The sequence below is a fragment of the Mytilus trossulus genome, chromosome 11 (genome assembly GCF_036588685.1).
Source record: "Mytilus trossulus isolate FHL-02 chromosome 11, PNRI_Mtr1.1.1.hap1, whole genome shotgun sequence".
NCBI lineage: Eukaryota > Metazoa > Mollusca > Bivalvia > Mytilida > Mytilidae > Mytilus > Mytilus trossulus.
Genome location: NC_086383.1, coordinates 69,322,880 through 69,345,290, shown reverse-complemented (window position 1 = coordinate 69,345,290; position 22,411 = coordinate 69,322,880). Strand labels below are relative to the sequence as shown.

General features: G+C 33.6%; 1 long non-coding RNA gene across 1 annotated transcript; it reads right to left on the bottom strand.

Annotated features, from left to right (window-relative positions):
* Nucleotides 1–16,975: 16,975 nt before the first annotated feature.
* LOC134691475 (uncharacterized) lies at nucleotides 16,976–20,958 on the bottom strand. Its single transcript, XR_010102143.1, has 3 exons — nucleotides 20,831–20,958; nucleotides 17,903–17,990; nucleotides 16,976–17,216 (listed from the first exon to the last, which is right to left on the bottom strand). It is a non-coding gene; the product is annotated as an uncharacterized LOC134691475 (long non-coding RNA).
* Between the last annotated feature and the right edge of the window lie 1,453 nt (nucleotides 20,959–22,411).

Sequence of the window (22,411 nt, the reverse complement as noted above, 5' to 3'; positions counted from 1 at the left end):
TAAAGTCGTTGATACACTTTAAGTGAAGCACCATTAATTATGTCTTCATTAAAATCTCCTCCTATAATTATCTGATGAGTATTTGAGTATGTACATACAATTTCATTCAGTTGGTCTATACATTCTAGTAACTCTTGTGTACTATTAGTGGGTCCTTTGCATGGTAGATATAGAGATATAATGATGATGTTGGGATCACCTTCTATTTCAATGCATTGGATTCTACTATTTCCTGCTTTCACAGTTGATATAAGGTGGTCTAGTTCTTTTCGCCATAATATTGCCACTCCGCCATATCCTCTCGGCATTTGAATTGGCGGCAAAGGGTCATCAGTGTCCACCGATTTTCCAATTCCTATATATTTAGAGTGAATTTCATTCAACATGTTTAGTTGACAGTCAAACAACCAATGTTCCTGTAGTAAATAAATATCAACATCTTCCTTCATCTCCATGAAGAATGGTCCACAAGTTAAAATATTTTTACAATTAAAACTCAGAATGTTCATATTTTTCTGCTCACAATCATTAAAATCTAAAACATTATTTGTACAGTTACTATTTACATTTGTAAGCACATTGGCATCTAGTGCGGTGTCTGGTTGAGGCTTGGGTGGTATAAAAAATTATCTGTGTGTCTTGTAGGTTGGTAGTATAATGCTTGTCCTTCATGAATGTGTCTATACCGATTGTCTGATGTTGGCTGATGGTTATGCTTCAATTGATATATATCTTGATCATTTATTCTTGAATGTTGTGTTGTTTTGTTTTGAACAGAAATGTGGTTTTGGACATAATCTTGGTTCGTCCAATTTGGAACAACTTCTATTAGGTTATCCTTGCAGATGTTTCGAGACTCTAGTTCTGCTTGATTTTGGTAATGACTTGGTATTCTTTGATCATAATTCTGATAGTTCCTGTCTTCATTTTCTGAGCGGTAATAGTATTGATTGGGTTCACTATATCGTGCTCCATACCTACTATACTGACTAGTTGCTGATGGTTCATCATAGTTTTGACTATAGCTACTTTGTATGAAATGTTGTTGTTGGTTTGAAGGATACGTTTGCTGGTAATCATATGTTTGATTTTGTCTATTGAAAGAATCATTGTTAGTAGTTTTATTTTCATTTTGAAGTTTATTTATTTCATCATCAACTTTACTAAGTACATATTTTGTTACTTTTTCTCGTATACCAGTTACAAGGTCATCAGTAGTCTTGCTAGCAGAGCTTTGGTGTTCAGGAAGATGTTATTTTGGCTTGTTCTGTAGAGACTCAATTTTGGTGTACAGAGTTTTAATTGTATTTTCCAGTTCTAGATTTCGAAATTCGGATTTATGTAGTCTATCTAAGATGTTTGTTTTTTCCTTCATATTTTCATTTATCATGGCTTCTTTCATTTTAATTTGTTCTTCTCTTTTTTTCAACTTTTGTTCTAATTGTTTCAACTCCTTCATACGAATTTTGTGATTTTCATCTAGCTTGTTTCTATCAGATATAACAGTATATGTTGAATCATCAGTAATCAGATTTGTAGATTCAGTTTGAGTTGGTTGGCGTATTTCAGCTCTTTGACCAATACCGACAGTAGGTCTAGATTCAGGTTGTATATTTTTTGGAGTTGTTTCAGAAGATATGTTTATCTGTTCTGATTCACTTAAACTAGTTGTCTCATTCTCTATTTCTATAGATTTTGGGATTGTTTGATGTGATTGTTGTTGGGTTTTGTCACTGAGATCTCTCTGTTCGGATAACCCTATGCATGAATAGCATTTTTGAGTGTCGTTATCTAGACAATTGTCATGAAATGGCATATCACATATTAAACATCTGTTTTCAACACTTTGTTCAAAATTATTGCAGGCATAACATTGAATTTCTTCTTGTAACATCATGTCAGCTATTGACAATTCTGACTTATTAATAGCACAGTTATTATCCAAGATTGCTAATTGTTCAAGGTTGTTTCTTGAGTCAAACACTGCATTTGTGCAAGTTTTACACACGTAATTATGTTCACTTTTTTCTATTAATTTTTCGTCAAGCTTGTCACATTTATAATGTACCCAGTGATTGTTTTTACACATGACAGATCTTGTTCGACAATGACGTCTACATTTAAAACATCTTTCATCTTGTTTGAGCTCATTTTGCTTCTCTTGTTCTGTATCTAAATTTTCCCCAGTGACTTTATCCTGTTGTAATGAGTTTAGTGCTTCTTTAAGTTTTATTGCCAAATTTTGGTTTAACATTTCTAAATTTATTTTTGCTCCATTTATCTGTGTGTTACTCATAATTTTGTGAATTTCTTGAGCATGTTGATGTATGAATTGATGAGCGTCTTTCCCATTTATCAGTAATGTACATTTTGTTAAATAAGCGTTGATTGTGAAGCTTAAGTTTGTCGAGTCAGTGATTTGGTAGGTATATTGTACCTTGTTGCCAGTTTTGTCCTTGGCAGTTGTTTTATTACATGTATCAAAGTATGTTTCACATGCGAATATGAATAACTCAAACGAAACTGTATCTAGTTTAGCAGTTATACCCCCGCCTGTAAATGAGTATTCAATCTCAGATCTCTGTGTCGTCTCATATTTTTTCTTTAAAGATTTTTCAATATTTAACACATAACTATTTTCATAAGTTTTTCCAGTATAGAGCTTGCTGTCACTCATTGAGTGCTTTAAACTGTTTTTTTTAACTAAAGCCATCTTGTATTATAAAATTATAAAATTGTCTATAAGACCAGCGATACCTGTGGAGATTCCCACCCTGATCGCTAGTACCTATAGAACAATTTACCAACAGTCAAAAATTACTAGCTTTGTTATTTTACGTAGCCACACTCTGGCTAAGGACGTATCTGGGTGTATACCGTCACGGTATAAGTTAAAGTTATATTGATCCGATGCTTTACGTTTGTTGTCAGATTTTTTCTTGTTTACTTTATGATAGATATCTGAGGCAAAATTTGGTGAAATTAGTCCAAGTGTCCTGTTAAGTTTGCTTATATGCTCGTTAATTTCTGTATATTGCTTCCGAAGTTTGATGTCTTGTTCTATAAATTGATTTAATTCAGGATGTTGTTTATATTTATTCCACGCATGTATAGAATATGGAGGAAGCTGTAAGAAGGTGAGTTTACAACTCGGATAGTTCCTAAATAGCTCAATGATATGTTGATAGTTATCAGTAAGTGTTTTGATTGTGTCTTGTTCTTCTGACCTTAAAGCTATGTATTTTCCGTCATATGTTGTTAAATCACATGTTCCTAACCATATATAAAGAGATATGTTATCAAGCTGACCGATCTTTGAGTCTAGGTTGCTTCGTAGCCACTCAAGTCCTTGAGTTGAAGTGCGTCCAGACTTGAACCACCATTTGATTGTGTTTTCGGTGGGGATAGTACAGTGTTTGCTGACCCAGTATCCCTTACTGTCAGTAAGAACAACCGGAGTTAATAAACGTTGACCAGGAGGTGGTACAATAGGTTCACGTAGATACTTCAATAATTTATATTCTGTCATGAGTTGTATATTATTCAATCAATCAATAGTTATTATAATGATTATATTTCACAAGCGTGCAGGAGTATATACATGTACAAGTGAAGCAAAGCTATGTATGGGTTATATAAGCAGGCTGGATATATGTGGAAGGCAGACAACACAGATTATATACGCAAAGTTCAACGGACTGCTAAAAATCAGTTATGGATAAAATAATGTTATTCACTTTTCTTTGTAGACGATATATAATATCTGCCGACTATATATTTACATCAGTCATAAATTGATAAAAAATGTTTAATTCGGTAAAACAATAAAACGAGATTTTCACCTCCTGAATAATGTAGTAAGTTTCACTGGTATTTATAAAAATGTAATATTATTAAAACTTTAATTCAGAGAGATGATTATTGATGGGTGCATACAGACTATTTTAAAAATTTAAGAGATGGCCGCCATGACCATGCGGTTTGTGGATGGACTCACAACTGCCGGATTGGTTTAAGTGTTTAAATATCAAATAAAACACATAAATAGTTTTTTAAAAGTGTTCCGCCAGTGTTATGTGTAATAATGGGATGTATTTGCAATGTTCCTGTCACAATATATCTTCTAAAATATCAAGTTCACCACCATTTATACGAGCATGCGCACTCATAGGTTTGAACGTAGTTTTCAATTTAGACTTGTTTATATCTACTAATAGTGTTATATGCCCAAATCCAGATTTATTTTCGACTTATGAAAAATAACACTTTATAGTGATCACGCGGTCGGATTATAAAATAAACATGGTCAAGTTGGAATTCCATATAACACCTCCACCTTGTTTGTATAGAAAAAGATAGAAACACCTAACGTTTCGCGAATTTAACACATCGATAAGTGATATTGTACTTACAGTTGGATACTCGAATCATGTTTTCCGTCAAGAACATCGTAAAATCGTGTGAATGCCTCATAAACAGCTGACACCACAGTCGTTTGAATTTTAGTGATAAATAAACCAAAAAAAAAAATAGAAAAAAAGTCGCTAGATATATATGTAATAGGGGAAGTCAAGGACAAGTACATACCAAAATGTACTTGTCCAAATGAAATTGCTACTTGTCCATAAAATTTCTATTAAAAATAACCTTTTTACATTTTTAGTTGATTAAAGGAGCAAAACGAATTTAAACGATATAACAGAATTTGATTTATTTCTTTTGAAATACTTTTCAAAAGTATGAGTCAAGAACAACTGCGAAACTAGTCATGTCACAGGAATTAGGTTCTAGTTTTCATCAATGCCAGTCTCATCAGACTCTAAACATGAGGCACCATCTGATAGGCCAATGTACACTCATTGGGTTTGTATCCTGTGTTTTTTAAGTTGAAAAAAGCTTATTCAAATGCAATCAACAAAAAGAAGATAAGCCATCAAAAGGTCTGGTTGCTGATGAGACAACTCTCTGCAAGAGACCAAATGACACAGAAATTAACAGCTACAGGTCACCATATTGCAAGTATTGTTGTGATCCTAATGTATCAATTGTGATTCTTATGTATTAATTGTGATCTTAATGAATTAATTGTGATCCTTATGTAATAATTGTGATCCTAATGCATCAATTGTGATCCTAATGTATTAATTGTGATCCTAATGTACATGTATTAATTGTGATCCTAATGTATTAATTGTGAATGGTTTGCCGAACTTAAAATACATGACATAATCGCGTTTAACAAACATCCATCAATCATAACTGGAAATTGTTCTTAGCTTTAACACTTTATTTGTGGTTTCCAGCTAACAAATTGTTAATTGTGGAATTTTCATTCATATTACATTAACATGTTCTTGTCTTGAGTATATATATGCATATCAATTTGCCGTTCGACGTTGAGTATCCATCCATCATCGTCATCTACAAAAAGCTTTGAAGTCTAACGTACTGTAAATGTGACACAGTGACAAACAGTACTTTTGATTGGACATAAATGAAACAAAATCATTAGAGCAAAGATTTTGTATGCCCCGCCCCCCACCCCCCCCCCCCCCAGGAACTTGAACATTTTTCTATCATTCATACAGGGTCTTGCGAATCGTAAAAAGTTCAAGAAGAGCTGCTTGACCGAATTTTCTGTTTTTTCTTCTTACATGTTTCGGATTTTTTACTGTTAGACTCGCTTATTTTTAGTGCGCACACCCCAATCCCAACCCTGAAAACCATTTTCTATTTTTTTTAAGTTTTGGGTGCATCCATTTCATTTTAACTGTGGTGAATAGTTGTCTCATTGGCAGTCATACAACATCTCCTCATTTGTCATTCTTCACTGCATGACAGCAACACCTTAAAAGTCAATGTTAACGATCTGTCTGTAGTTAAACTGAGTAACACATATAGGAATACATAGTTAAAAAAATTAAAACATAAATTGCCCTTTTTTATTGCTATGAAATTTGAATTATCCAACAAAAAAAAGGCAACTGCGTTGTATAGTTTGTTTATATGTTGTACTGTTACACCACTGTCCAAGGTTACCATGGTTACGGGAGGGTTTGGCTCAATTATATATGTGCCTGTCCCAAGTCAGGGGTCGGGTTCACAAAAAATTAACCGTAAGTCATGAACAATTCAGTATACTTACGATCAATATTAGTCGTGTTTTTTTGTGACACCGACTCCAGGAGACCATAGCTCAGTGGTTGTCGTTGGTTCGTGTCTGTCATTTTTGTTATAAATTAGGCCGTTACTTTTCTCAATTGAATTGTTTCTTATTTTCCATGTCTATGCCTTTTATAGCTGACAATATGGTATGGGTTTTTCTAATTGTCGAAGGCCGTACAGTTGCCTATATTTGCTTACATCCACTTCATTTAAATTTAAGTGGATAGCTGTCTGATTGGGAATCATACCACATCTCCTTATTTTTATATATCTGCAAAATTGTCAATATATATTTTTATTTTCTCAAAGACAAACTTTTGACTTTAATTTTCAATTTGTTTATGCTAAAAGAAGTAAAAGGTAGCAAATATATAAGAAAAACTCTTACATTCTACAAAATGACTTAAAATTTCTTATTACAGCGGATTCCATTGAGTGTGTAGCCAAAGGTAATATCTTTGGTAAGCTTGCTTGTTAGCTTAACCGTGAAGTCATTACTGGGTCAGGTATACTACCCTCCATTGGAAGTAGCATAGTCCAACAGACAGATAGATTGGTTTTCTGTCGGACTAGTCTATTCTTCAAGTAGGGTAGTTTACCTAAGCTAACAATAATTTCACGGTTCAGCTTACAAGCAAGCTAACCAAAATATTACATTTGGCTACACACTCAATGGAATCCGCTGTAATATAAAACTGAAACAACCCTCACGAAATAGCGAATATAAAATTGATCTTAGTAGTATGTAACCGTTTATCTAAGTAGTATGGGTCCGTTGATAAAAGTAGTTTTGGTCCGTTGATCTGAGTAGGTTGGGTCCGTTTGTCTTAATAGTAAGGGTCTGTTGATGAGTAGTTTAGGTCCGTTGATCTGAGTAGTATGGGTTCTTTGGTCTAAGTAGTATGGGACCGTTTATCTTAGTAGTATGGGACCGATTATCTGAGTAGTATGGGTTCGTTGATCAAAGTAGTTTTGGTCCGTTGATCTGAGTAGTGTGGGTCCTTTTGTCTTAATAGTAAGGGTCTGTTAATCTGAGTAGTATGGGTCCTTTGATCTGAGTAATATGTGACCGTTTATATAAGTAGTATGGGTCCGTTGATCAAAGTAGTTTTGGTCCGTTGATCTGATTAGCTTGGGTCCGTTTGTCTAAGTAGTAAGGGTCTGTTGATCTGAGTAGTTTGGGCCTGTTGATCTTAGGAGTATGTGTCCGTTGATTTGAATAGTATGTGTCCGTTGATTTGAATAGTATGTGTCCGTTGATCTGCGTAGTATGTGTCCGCTGATCTGAGTAGTATGTGTCCTTTGATCTGAGTAGTATGTGTCTGTTGATCTGAGTGGTATGTGTCGTGTTCTTTGATCTGAGTAATATGTGTCCGTTGAACTAAGTAGTATGGGTCCGTTGATCTGAGTTATATGGGTCTGTTGATCTGAGTAGTATGTGTCCGATGATTTGAGTAGTATGTGTCCGTTGATCTGAGTAGTATGGGACCGTTTTGCTAAGTAGTATGGGTCCGTTGATCAAAGTAGTTTTGGTCCGTTGATCTGATTAGCTTGGGTCCGTTTGTCTTAATAGTAAAGGTCTTTTGATGAGAAGCTTAGGTCCGTTCATCTGAGTAGTATGGGTCCTTTGATCTCAGTAGTATGTGTTCGTTGATTTGAATACTAGTAGTATGTGTCCGTTGATCTGAGTAGTTTGTGTCCGTTAATCTGAGTAGTATGTGTCCGTTGATCTGAGTAGTATGTGTCCGTTGATTTGAATAGTATGTGTCCGTTAATCTGAGTAGTATGTGTCTGTTGATCTGAGTAGTATGTGTCGTGTCCTTTGATCTGAGTAATATCTGTCCGTTGATCTGAGTAGTATGAGTCCAAAGATCTGTGTAGTTTGGTTTCTTTGATCTTAATAGCATAAGTTCGTTGATCTGAATAGTATTAGTCCGTTGAACTAAGTAGTATGTGTCCGTTGATCTGAGTAGTTTGAGTCCGTTGATATTAGTTGTATGAGTCCGTTGATCTGAGTAATATGGGTATGTTGATCTGAGTAGTATGTGTTCGTTGATTTGAGTAGTATGTGTCCGTTGATCTGAGTAGTATGTGTCCGTTGATCTGAGTTGTATGTGTCCACTGATCTGTGTAGTATGGGTTCTTTGATCTGAGTAATATGTGTCCTTTGATCTTAGTAGTATGGGTCCTTTTATCTCAGTAGTATGTGTCCGTTGATTTGAATAGTATGTGTCTGTTGATCTGAGTACTATGAGTCCGTTGATGTGAGTAGTATGAGTCCGTTGATCTGAGTATTATGTGTCCGATGATCTGATTAGTTTCGGTCCGTTGTTTGGAGTTCTAAAGGTCCGTTGATCTGAGTTGTATTAGTCCGTTTATCTGTGTGAAGTACGGGCCCGGTGGTCTGGTAGTTTATGATCAGTTGCAATTTTATGTAAAGTACAAATCAGAGATAATATTTCAAATTGAAAAAATATTTTATAAAACTATAATAGTCTATGTTAGTCACTTAAAATATGTACAACACGAAGGTATAATAAAGTACATCCATTTTCGCAAAGGTATAATCAGGTCAGGCACCTTTAACAACTGGAATCTTGTGATAATATGATACTATATTCACTTTAAATGCATTTCAAGTATATGGTGTAAAACTTCAAGTTCTCATTTTCAAACTAGTATTGTTTCCCAATGACTGCATTTGTTTATGCAGGTTGTATTTTTTATTTTTTCATATTCAATATCTTATATATTTCATATAAAATATTGATATTGATAAACTTCAGATGAAAAGGTAAACACAATAATTAGCCTAAATGTAAACTTGACTCCAAATTTTTAATCCCAAATGATACCATGGTAACGCTTATGATCTAGCCCAAATATATCGTGCCCTTTATAGCTTACTTAACAATATGCATGGGTTTATTATGTTAATTGATACTTCTTTGTATTGACAGCACTCAAGCAGGATATACAGACAAATAGTCCCGACAAAAGTTATCAAAATGCTTACGACAAATAGTCCCGATTCTTACGACCAGTACATATTTTTCAATTATAAAATCAATTCATGTGGGCCGGGTCGTGTGTTTGTTACGGATTATGCACTCTTGTCACAGGCACTTGTCTCACAAAAAAAAATTCCTATATACCTTAATATAACACAAGGTACTTAACTAATTTTTTTTAAAAATGACCCCCAGTACCGAATTCCCGTTATTTTTTTATTTCTCGGTTGTCAAACCTACTTAAACTTAATATGCCGTAAATCTAAATTGATTTATCTACACAATGGTATATGACACGACTATCATTGTTGTCGGGATCATTAGTAGCAGGTCTCAGAAGTCGGTCAACGGGATTTTTTTTGCATTCGTCTCAAACTTTGGCAACACCCACCCCGCACATGGCAGTGATTGAATTATTATAAAAATTATTAAAATAAAAACTGTCAGCTTCCCTCTGACTATAAATTATTATCTTTATTGTAAATTCTTTACAGATTATGTGAAACAAACCCAAATAAGTGTTTTTTGAGGTCTGTCGAATGTGTCAGGAGTTTCTAATTTTAGAACTCAGATTTTCCCATTTTATTGACATCATTCAGACTCTCTCTGGACTTTACATAAGATATTGAGATAACTCCAAAAGGTTTGAAAAGCGAGAAATTTTGAAGTATCATGAAAAGATGTATTTAGCTAATAATGCTATTTGTTCATGGTATGTATATTTCTAATAACATTTTGATATCATTTTGAGTAGGGAAAACAAAACAAAAACATATGTCAATCCTTTTTCGAATGGTAAATTGACATTTTTAAAATACTAAACTTGCAGAACCCCTTGTATTTTCGAAAATATTCATCAATAGTCAATTTTTGTAATAGTTCGTCATTTGAAAAATTACCATCTGCTATACCGGAACAGGAATGGACAGTAATCCCACCTATATTCAAGGAAGCCACTCCCGTTGTTCCTGTGACTGCGACCGTTTTCTCCCCTTTTTTTAGTTCTTGTTCTATAGTACAGACCAAATGGCTCTTCCCCGTTCCACTTTGCCCTAGAAGCAAATGGTTATGACCATTTTTTTACCTGATTCAATGCTATAAGCTGTTTGACATTCATTTTGTTATGAAACACACGTGTACACAACGACACTAATGTAGAGTTATAAATTGACCAAAATTTCCCACATTTATTTTTAGCCAGACGATCGACCGATGAGAAACCAGTATAAAATTACATGCGGACTGGGTGTTGCCAAAGTTTGAGACGAATGCAAAAAAAATCCCGTTGACCGACTTCTGAGACCTGCTACTAATGATCCCGACAACAATGATAGTCGTGTCATATACCATTGTGTAGATAAATCAATTTAGATTTACGGCATATTAAGTTTAAGTAGGTTTGACAACCGAGAAATCGAAAAATAACGGGAATTCGGGACTGGGGGTCATTTTTCAAAAATTTAGTTAAGTACCTTGTGTTATATTAAGGTATATAGGAAATTTTTTTTCTGAGACAAGTGCCTGTGACTCTTGTGTTGATTTATAGAACATCTACAGTCTTTCCCCTTGTACTCCCATATTTGGCAATTCGGTGCTAGATAGATCGAGGATTATTGCATGCAGTGCTAGCAATGATTTCCTTAAAACAAGTTAAAACATTTAGATATTGGTTAAAACAAATATAAATATAGACCAATTCAAGTACACCTTCTAAGGTACGCTCGACTTTAGTGACTCAGCACGAGTTTTTTTTTTTAATTTAAAGGTTGTTTAGGACATTTTGTAGAAAATAATCGCTAGCATATGATAGAAAAACAAGTGAGTAATCCATGTTTAAAATTTTATAACAAAAATCTCTGTATTAAAGTCTGTGGATTTTCTACAAAAATCATGATTTTATTTGCCACAAAATCCCCTTTTTCTATCAAATGCAATGACACCGTATTTAATGATGCTTTGAACGATGTTACCCCTTGGTATATGTACAAAATGGCTCATCTCTATTATTCATTATCTATGCTGTTTTGATACTATATCATTTTGAAAATTTCGTAATTTACATAGCTACAGAAGGGGTCATGAAGCTTAAGATCGACAGGCTGACAGGGTGAAGAAGGCTGACAGGGTCGATAGATTGACATCTGTCAAAATATGAAATGGCTTTGTATTTTAATTTCTAATTCGAATTATTTTTTTTAATTTTAAAGAGACTAATTTCAGACTTAAACTACAATATTTTTTTTATTTTTTTTTGCGAAAACAAGAAATTGTAAATAGAGAAGGAAGTGGTGTTATTTGTGTGTTGCTGAGAGTATACAAACATTTGTTAGTTTTTCTTCTTTGTTCGTATAAAAAAAAAACCACTTATTGTCTTCATTTCTCCTGAAGATTTAATTCATTACCATTTTTGAAGGTAAAAACTGGAATTCATGTCTGAACATATCGACTCTACTCATCCTTTTCATTTTAACCATGATCTGAGTGAGATTCAAACCACTGTAATACATTTTCTGTGCTAGCTTAATTACACAACAGTTCATACGAAAAGACGGTCGATGGTGTCAACCTTTCGACCCTGTCAACATATCGACTCTTGTTAACATGTCAACCCTATCGATAGTGTCAGCCAGTTGAAAGTATACATGCTGTCATCAGAACCGAAGCACTACTTAAACTTTCGACAGGACTATTATATACATACACTTATACTTGACACAGCAATAGGGGCAATAGGCGGTGGAATATTAAAAGGTTAACTAATATTTTTCGCTACCACCTCACACTTTCATAAAAGGGACATAAATATTGGACTCGTCCAGCCCCTTTGAACACGAATTCACTCCGGCTGTTTACATGTACCAATCTATTGGTATCGAATGCAATTAATTCAATGTTAAACAAGATTTCTAGGTTGATGATATAGCAGTAGGGACAGCGATGTTTGCCTCTAAGGTTCCTTGACACAACTACAAAAGTAAGGGATAGAGTAACGTGACAAAAGTATGTACTGCCTAATGACAAACACTATTCTTTATATCTTTCGTAAGCTATCATTGATCACTCTGTTCTGAGAACACCAAAAAACTAAGGCTTCACGACTGCACATAAGGATTATCTACTTTACAATGTAAATGTGGTAAAACGTACATACGGTTATCGCAGTGACAATTAACTATATGACTAATCAAGACCTTTCACTCAGTCGACATTTGATATCTCCTTTACAATGTAAATGTGGTAAAACGTATGATGCTATCGCAGTGACAATTAACTATTGACTGTAATCTAGACCTTCCACTCAGCCGACATTTGATATCTCCTTTACAATGTAAATGTGGTAAAACGTGTGAACGGCTATCGCAGTGACAATTAACTATATGACTAATCAAGACCTTCCACTCAGCCGACATTTGATATCTCCTTTACAATGTAAATGTGGTAAAACGTGTGAACGGCTATCGCAGTGACAATTAACTATATGACTAATCAAGACCTTTCACTCAGTCGACATTTGATATTTCCTTTACAATGTAAATGTGGTAAAACGTATGATGCTATCGCAGTGACAATTAACTATTGACTGTAATCTAGACCTTTCACTCAGCCGACATTTGATATCTCCTTTACAATGTAAATGTGGTAAAACGTGTGAACAGCTATCGCAGTGACAATTAACTATATGACTAATCAAGACCTTCCACTCAGCCGACATTTGATATCTCCTTTACAATGTAAATGTGGTAAAACGTGTGAACGGCTATCGCAGTGACAATTAACTATATGACTAATCAAGACCTTTCACTCAGTCGACATTTGATATTTCCTTTACAATGTAAATGTGGTAAAACGTATGATGCTATCGCAGTGACAATTAACTATGACTAATCTAGACCTTCCACTCAGCCGACATTTGATATCTCCTTTACAATGTAAATGTGGTAAAACGTGTGAACGGCTATCGCAGTGACAATTAACTATGACTAATCAAGACCTTCCACACAGTCGACATTTGATATCTACTGTACAATGTAAATGTGATAAAACGTGTGAACGGCTATCACAGTGGCCTACTTCGATTCGTCCTACTCGGGTTGATTCGAGTAAAAAAAACATTGCTACTGCGCATGTGCGCAACATTTCCGAATCAAAGTCAAAACTCTTCCATCGAGTCGACTATCAAAAGGGAAGTGAACAAAAATGTATTTACTGAGCATTGAAATAAAAATAAATACATTTATGTGTCAGTAAGAGAAGTCATGTCTGCTTTTGATAAAAAAAAAAGTTTGTTATCGAAAAAAATTGAGAAAAAAATCGTTCCGAGAAAAAATTATAATTTTGTTTTATTTATAAAAATTACCGAAAGTTGATACACACATGAACTATATTTGTTGATTCAATAATACAGGCAAACATAAATTCCCATTGTCAACTCCTTTCTTCGGCTGTATTTTGTCAAATAACATTTATTTTGTAACATTTTTTGTGTTTTGGTGATGGTGATGTGTTTGTAGATCATACTTTACTGATCATTCTTGTTACTTACAATGTTCTCTATCTATAATGAACTTGTCCTTTTAGTTACAGAGGAAAACACTTTGTAAAAACTTACCAAAATTTACCAAATTAATGAAAATTGTTTAAAAATGACTATAAAGGGCAATAACTCCTTAAGAGGTCAACTGACCGTTTTAGTAATGTTGACTTATTTGTAGATCTTAATTTGATGAATATTATTGCTGTTCACAATTAATCTCTATCTATAATAGTATTCAAGATAATAACCAAAAACGGCTAAATTTAAAGTTATAAGCCAAAATCTACATTTTAACCCTATGTTCTATTTTTAGCCATGGCGGCCATCTTGGTTGGTTGGACGGGTCACCGCACACAATTTTTAAACTACATACCCTAATAATGACTTTGGCTAAGTTTCTTAAAATTTAGTCCAGTAGTTTCAGAGAAGATTTTTGTAAAAGAAAACAAAAATTTATGAAAAATTGGTAAAAAATGACTATTAAGGGCAATAACTCCTTAAGGGGTAAACTGACCATTTTCGTCATGTTGTCTTATTTGTAGATCTTACTTTGCTGAACATGATTACTGTTTACAGAGTATCTCTATCTATAATAATTTTCAAGATAATAACCGAAAACGGACAAAATTTCCTTAAAATTACCAATTCAGGCGCAACAACCCAACAATCCATTGTTTGGTTATCTGAAAATTTCAGGGCAGATAGATCTTGACCTAATAAAATTGTTAACCCTTGTCAGATTTGCTCTAAATGCTTTAGTTTCAGAGTTATAAGCCAAAATATACGTTTTACCACTATGTTCTATTTTTAGCCATGGCGGCCATCTTGGTTATTTTGGCGGGTCACCGGACACAATTTTTAAACAAGATACCCCAATAATGATTGTGGCCAAGTTTGGTTAAATTTGGCCCAGTAGTTTCAGAGAAGAAGATTTTTGTAAAAGTTAACGAAGACGGACGACGGACGCCAAGTGATGAGAAAAGCTCACTTGGCCCTTTGGGCTAGGTGAGATAAAAAGGGAAGGGAATCCTTAAAAGAGGAATATAGAAGTAAACAAATATAGCACGAAATGATGCATATGCTATGTTTTTTGTTAGTGCATGCTGGGAGTTTTTCAATAGTGTAATCTTTTGTGAAGACTATTCTGAAGGAATATAAGATTGAGAATGGAAATGGGGAATATGTCAAAGAGACAACAACCCGACCAAAGAGCAGGAAACAGCCGAAGGCCACCAATGGGTCTTCAACGCAGCTATAGAAAATCCCACACACAAAGGCGGGCCTCAGCTGGCCCATAAATACAAATGTGTACTAGTTCAGTGATAATGGACGTCATACTAAACTCCAAAACATATAAATGAAACAAAATTAAAAGACATACAAGACAAACAAAGGCCAGAGGCTCCTGACTTGAGACAGGCGCAAAAATGCGTCGGGGTTAAACTTGTTTTGTAAGATCTCAACCCTCTCCTTTACCTCTAGCCAATGTAGCAAAACAAACACACAGCAATACGCACAGTAAATCTCAGTTTAAAAGAAGTCCGAGTCCGATGTCAGAATAGGCAGGTAACAAAAGAAACGAAGCAAAATGACAATGATATGTATACTGTACATTCAGAAATATATGTTTTTATAATTGTGCTTCACAAATTGTCGTCATATGTCGTTTCGGTCCGATCAGCTCTTTTAAAATCAAATTTATCAGATAGAAAGCAACCAATAAAATTAAACTGTTCTAGGTAGCTTGGTTGACATCCAGAAAGGGGAAGCTCACGGATATAACCTTGGTCCCATACTTATTAACACTTTTATAAACAATATACATGTATTTTAATTATCAAAAATAGCTTACTACAATCATACATATGACAATACCCTTTCCTTATGTAGCCCTGGTTATAATACTTTAATTCAACATTCAACTAATAGATTGGTTCAGGGTGAATGAGATGCAAGCAAACTCTGATAAATTTCAAATTTAAGCTGTTAGTTAAAACATCAGTATTGAACAGTCTCCGGGACAAGTTTGCAATTCCGCTGAGTGCAAAAGTTGTCACCTTAATTTTAAGAGTTAAGTCAAAACAAAGTTGATAACTCGGTTGGTATTGGTTCCCTGATATTTGTCCTAAAAAATTTTGGCTCTATCACCACTGTTGAAAAAGTTATGCCCCTTTTTTCAACAATTTCCTCAGAGGAAAAGTACTTTTCCTCAAGGGAAATCAAATTTCCCTGAAGGAAAAAGATTTTTCCTCAAGGGAAATTGTTTTTTCCTCAAGGGAAAAAGATTTCCATTAGGGAATTTGCTGCATAATTATTTCCTTTGAGGAAATTCTATTTCCTTAAAGGAAATTCTTTTTCCTTAGAGGAAATTCTTTTTCCTTAGAGGAAATTCTTTTTCCTTTGAGGAAATTTGCAGCTTTAAATTTTCCTTTGAGGAAATTCTATTTCCTTAAAGGAAATTCTTTTTCCTTAGAGGAAATTCTTTTTCCTTTGAGGAAATACTTTTTCCTGTGAGGAAATTTTTGACAAACACTTTTCCTTGGAGGAAAATTCAAGACAACAAATTTCCTCTGAGGAAATCATTGTTCTTCAAATTTCCTCTAAGGAAATTTCTGAACATCAAATTTCCCTTAAGGAAATGTTTTTCCTTATTTTTACTTGTTAAACATTTCTTCACTACACCATGTATACAAACAGTATGAATATAATTATTAAAAGACTGTAGAATTGATGCAAATGATATTTAAAAATTTAATAATAAATGTTTGACTCAAAATTTTAATGACATTGAAAATAATACAGTCTGACTGTTTAGATCTAGGTATTGTTTATACTTTTTATATAAATTTAACTTTGGTTTATAATTTTTTTGGAGCAAATGCTTCTGTTTTCTTTGTAATTGTTTCAATTCGATACAATAATAAACAACCAATTTGAATGTCATTATATCATTTGTGGTGTTCTAAAAAAAATATTTATATATTTGCAGATTAAATAATAAAATAAACACTTTTAGTGTTATTTTAAATTAGAATTTCTTCTGTGTCAGCTTGTGTACAGTTATTCAATCCACTATGTAAGAATTCAGTGAATACATTATTCCATTCACTAAACAATTCCCTTCAATTCTAAGAGAAATCATTTTTGCAAATTGTTCTTCAATGATCTTCTTCTGTATATTTGATATGAGGGAGCGATGTAAATGAGTGGATAAAACTGGTGTTCCTTTTTTCAACAACAAAATAGTATTTGTTCTGCATTCTCCTTTCTTTTGATTAAGATATGTTGTTGCTTTTATGCAATAGTGTTTTCGGGTATCTATGATAGAACTCCATTTTGTTTTATATGGTCATTATCACATGTTGAAATTTCCTATTTCTTTTTTGCAGGAAAGCACACATTCCATTTCAAATTAATCCAATTATGCACTATGTAAATAAATTTCAACTTTAAGTTTCCTCTTCAGTAATGACCTATTGATCATGAAAACCGAGATGTCTGATCACCTATAAATACACAAAAAAAGCAAATAAAATGTTATAAATGGAGAGAGAAACAGCAATAAATGTTTTTCATGTGTATCTTTCCTTATTAAAATACATTAAGTAAACTTGAACTCGAGAAAAATAAATAACTGCGATGTAGACTAGAAAGTATAAAATGCAAGATAAAGTATTCACGAAAAATTAGTTGATTTACAGTAGTCAAGTCCATGTTTGCAGGAAATTTACATCATTGGTTGTCTGGTGGAGAGTTGTCTTATTGGTAATCATACCACATCTTATTTTTATATAACCTTGCCATATTCCTATTGTGCCTGTCCAAAGTTCAGAGCCTGAAGTTTTTGTCAGTTTAGTCTGACACTAAAATTTAGTGGTTGTTGTTGTTGTTGTTTCATACCGGTCATATTTATTTTTTGTAATTTATTTTGTTATAAACTAGGCAATTAGCATGATTAGTTTTACAGTTTGAATTGTTTCAATGTTTCATCTTTTGGTCTTTTATACTTTGACTATAGTATAGGGTATTGATTTTCTCATTATTGAAGGTCGTAACAGGCCTACAATTTCTTTCTCAAAGCCGTGATAGTTTTCATATTTAATATACCACATCTTTGAATTTTTATAGTAATCATGATACTAGTAATCATCTTTCAAGTTCAATAACTTTTTAAAATTAAAAGGTGCCTTACCATTTAGGTTTAGTTGGCTTCTGCAAATTTTACATTGCCTATTATTTCTGCTGTATATTATTTCTCTGTACCTTCTATAGTTCTTGTCCTATACATAAAAGAGCAAAAGTTGAATGACATCTTGCATCAATATTTTTTCTGTTTAATGTACATTTATATGTATATTAATGTGTGTTTAATAAAAATCTAAACCATGAGTGCTTGATAAGCTTCTTGCCCTTATAGCTGGTCTGTAAGCTTTAAATGAATTTTATTGGTCGAATAAAAAACTATGAGCACTGCGCAAATAAGACCCCCTCCCTCCAAAAAAAAAAACATGCACAAACAGTGGTATTCATTGACATAAAACATGTATATAATTTGGCTCAATTTATAGATCTCTCAAGTGACTATAAGTTTAAGGCTGCGATTTTTTTAACAAATACATAAATTTCTAAAACCTTTCAAAGATTTTGAAAATGGACAAATTTTAAATAACTTTGCAACAACTAAAGTTCCTTAACTCTGCATCTTATAAAAAAATATACATGATAAATAGGGAATGATACTCCAGCTTGCATATTATTCAAAGTTTTAAAGGAACATAACTGAAGAACAGTAAAAGTTTTACTACAAAAATTTGAAATTGATCTAATTAAAATTGTGGTAAAAAGTATTGTTTTAAAGTTTAATAAAATTTGGTCGAGGGAAACTTAAGTTAGAAGGCTGAAACAATTTTTTCCATTTTTAAAGAACATAACTATAGAATTTAGTAAAAGAGACACTACCAAAATTCAAACTTAATCTGTATTTTGTGGTTATAAGCATTGTGTATTGATTTCATAACATTTGGTTGAGACAAAATAAAGTTTAGAAAACAGGAAACCAAAAATTCAGCATATTTTCCCCATTTCTAAAGGGGCATAACTCTGATACTCTAGTACAGTAACACTGACATCACCAAAATTCAAACTTGATCTGAGTATTGTGATAACAAGCTTTTGTAAAAGTTTAATTGAATTTGTTTGAGGCAAACTAAAGTAATGTAAGAGAACAAAAAACAACTTTGGGACAGACGGACAAACGATCAAGTGTTAAACATTATGCCCCCTCCACTTTGGGTCATAATAATAAAAAGGGTGTTTATGTCAAGATATAAAAACAATTCACCAAAGTTTCATAAAAATTTGTGAAAGCATTCTTGAGACTATCCTAATCCCAAGTCATGATAGTACAATGACATAAATCAGATTTTTTTTTTTTAATTAAAAGGAAAATTATCATGTTTATGTTATACAAAAATAATTCACCAAGTTTCATTAAAATTGCTCAAAGCATTATGAATAGTATACGTACTGGAAAATCCCCCCTTTTATGAATAAAATCCCTAACTTTAAATTAAAAATTTAAAATCCCTAAAAATTAAAAAGGACCTTAATTATCATGATTATATGTGACTTGTTATTTAACATAACAAAAAAACCAAAGGCAATGAAAGAGAAACTGACAATGCCAAGGCAAAACATAAGATGCAGAAAAGAAAAACAAAACAAAACAAAACACTAAGCAACACCAAAAAACTAGTGTTGAATTTATGTGCTCAGTCAGTCAGTGAGAGTTGGCAGATCCTGACCTACTATATCTATGCTTAAAAACATAAAAATCATATAGTTCTAAACATATTTTGTAAATTTATACTTTATTAACAAGTGAAACTGCGAGCTACTGCTCACTGATGATACCCCCGCCGCAAGTGGATAATATAAATAGTGTAAAAATATGCAAGTGTTCGGTAAACAGGAAATTGTCGAGTGATGAATCTGAAAATGCATCACACGGTATAGCTGACTTATATAAATCCTAAAACCAAATTTAAGAAATCCTTGTATTGTAGTTCCTGAGAAAAATGTGACGAAAATTTTCAACTTGGCTCAGTATCATGTGTAAAATCATACAAGTGTTCGGTTAACAGGAAGTTGACAAGTGATCAATCTGAAAACGCATCAAACAGTATAAATGACTTAGATAAACCCTGCAACCAAATTTCAGAAATCCTTGTATTGTAGTTCCTGCGAAAAATGCGAAGAAAAATATTCATGGGACGGACTGACAGACAGAGGTAAAACAGTATACCCCCCTTTTTTGAAAGCGGGGGTATAAAAGTTGTCATAAATAGCATAGACACCTTTGAGTTTTGAGAACCACATGTGTTAATTGTGCGAGTATAATCATTGATAATCATGCACAAGATTGACTTTTTAAAAAAAAGCCTATATATTGAAATTTTCTGAAAATATTGCATGCATTTATTAATATGACCAATTTCAAGAAATGCACAAAGATGCGAGATGATTTATATAATTGTAATTTCAGGAATTTACAGTAAAGGCTTTTATCCCCACTGCATTTTGCACTTTTTCTTATTCAGGAGCCAGAAGTTATGGCCTTTGTGACCTTTGTATGATTTTTATTTTAGTTTCTTTTTCTTTGTATTGAAAAGTTTAGTATGACGTCCATTATCACTCAACTAGTATACATTTTTGTTTAATGGCAAGCTAAAGCATGCCTCACAGGCACGGATCCAGGGGGCTGAGGGTTGGACATGTTGGAACCCCCCCTTTCTTTACTGGACGATCAATGCATTTGAATGGGGACATGTAGTTTAACACCCCCCCCCCCCCCCCCCCCCAAATTTGTCCTGGGTTAGGAACCCCTTTATATGACTCAGGATCCACCCAAGTCTCATGTTTTGGGATTTTCTCGTTGCAATGAAGACCCATTGGTGACCTATGGCTGTTATCTGCTATTTGGTCATGTTGTTATCTCTTTGATACATTCCCCATTTCCATTTCAATTTTCTTTTCAGTTCTATTATAAATATTAGAAACGAGTTTGGCGCGTTTACAAAAATATAATTGTCTGTGCTGACAGGGGAGTATGTGTGCATACCAATATTTAAATTTTCTAGGCCTTCTTTTTGAATATTTTGTGCATTTCTTGGTAAAATACTGTCAGACCTCGAGTGCTGTTGTTTTACAAAAACGGTCAAGTAATGTAGGGGAAAGAAACGAACTAAAAAGAACCAAAATAAGCCACAACTAACGGGGGTCTCATTGGGGGTTCTGTTCACGGATCCCGCTTAGTTACTTTTTATTTTTTTAGATTCCCGCATGATGCCATTACGCTTACACTATATAAGTGAACAATTCTGATATTTTTGTAATTTCCCATGTCCCGCTAAACTTCATTTCGCTTTTTCACGGCACAACAAAAAATACGCCTCGACAATCCCGAGTCCCGCTCAGACCCCCTTATACATACATAATGAATAGTTTACCATGTAGTCAGTAGTCGGGTCAAATACACATGTATATACTTTTAGACGACCTTACATTCATTTCACAGCGAAAATACTCATTAATATTGAACATTTTAGATCACTTCACATTTAGATTTTATAACTTTTAAAATGAAGACCTGGCATATAGATTGAAGATCATTTAATCGAAAGATGATAATTTCTCAATGAGCAACTGTAACCAGGTACTGCATTTTTTTGGCATGCGTCAAGAAACAGTTAAAAGTTAAACTTCTCATCTGGACTTTTTAATTAGTCTGTATACCGGACCTCTTCTCTATTTTGGGATTGAAAAAAAATCTAAAGTTAAAAATGCGGTTTTGAGCCTATTTCTTCTTCTTAATTTGGTAACACGTTAAGCCATTAGTGACACTAATATGGTATATTACCAATAATAAGGCCATATATTTCGGTGTGTAGAAATACTGCAAAAGACTTCTTAGTGCACTAAGAAGAAAGTTTTTGCATTAAGGACACTAAAACGATGTTTTAAGATCACAGCGAGCATGAATATAAGAGGGTATGATTAAAAACCTCATATCTATAAAGTTAGGTATCAATAAGAAGCATATGAAACATTCGAAACTACTTTCATGGAGGTTATAGACAAACACATACCTATGAAAAAAAAGAAAGCCATCAACAAACCAGCACCATTCATGAATCAAACTTCATAGAGGGGCTCGCCTGTATCCCTGCACTATTTACGTTCATCAAGCGTCTTAGTGATCGTCTTTGTGCAGGATAAACTAGAAATAATTGTTGCTCTGTAGGTACTTACTGACAATTCCCTAATGACAGCAGTGTTGATTGTCAATTTTGAGAATTCATTTTGCCGAATAATTCGTACAATATAGAATTATAGTTTTCCAACCACTCGCTCAACATTGGAAGGAAGTGACGACGCCCCTAAACGCACAAATGACGGTGATAAAGGCGCGTATAATTGACGAGTTTTTTCCGGTGACGGATGAACTCGAAAGTGGTCTATTGGGAATGCTACAGAAAACAAAGAAATCTAGTAAATAAAATTAAAAAGAAATCCATCAGAAACTATTTCATGGAAAGATGCATAGGAGGACCTAACAGCAAAGATTTTTGGCCAACAATCAAGCCTTTCCTAACAAACAAAGGTTCACATTTTTCAAAAGACCTAATACTTTGTGAAGAAA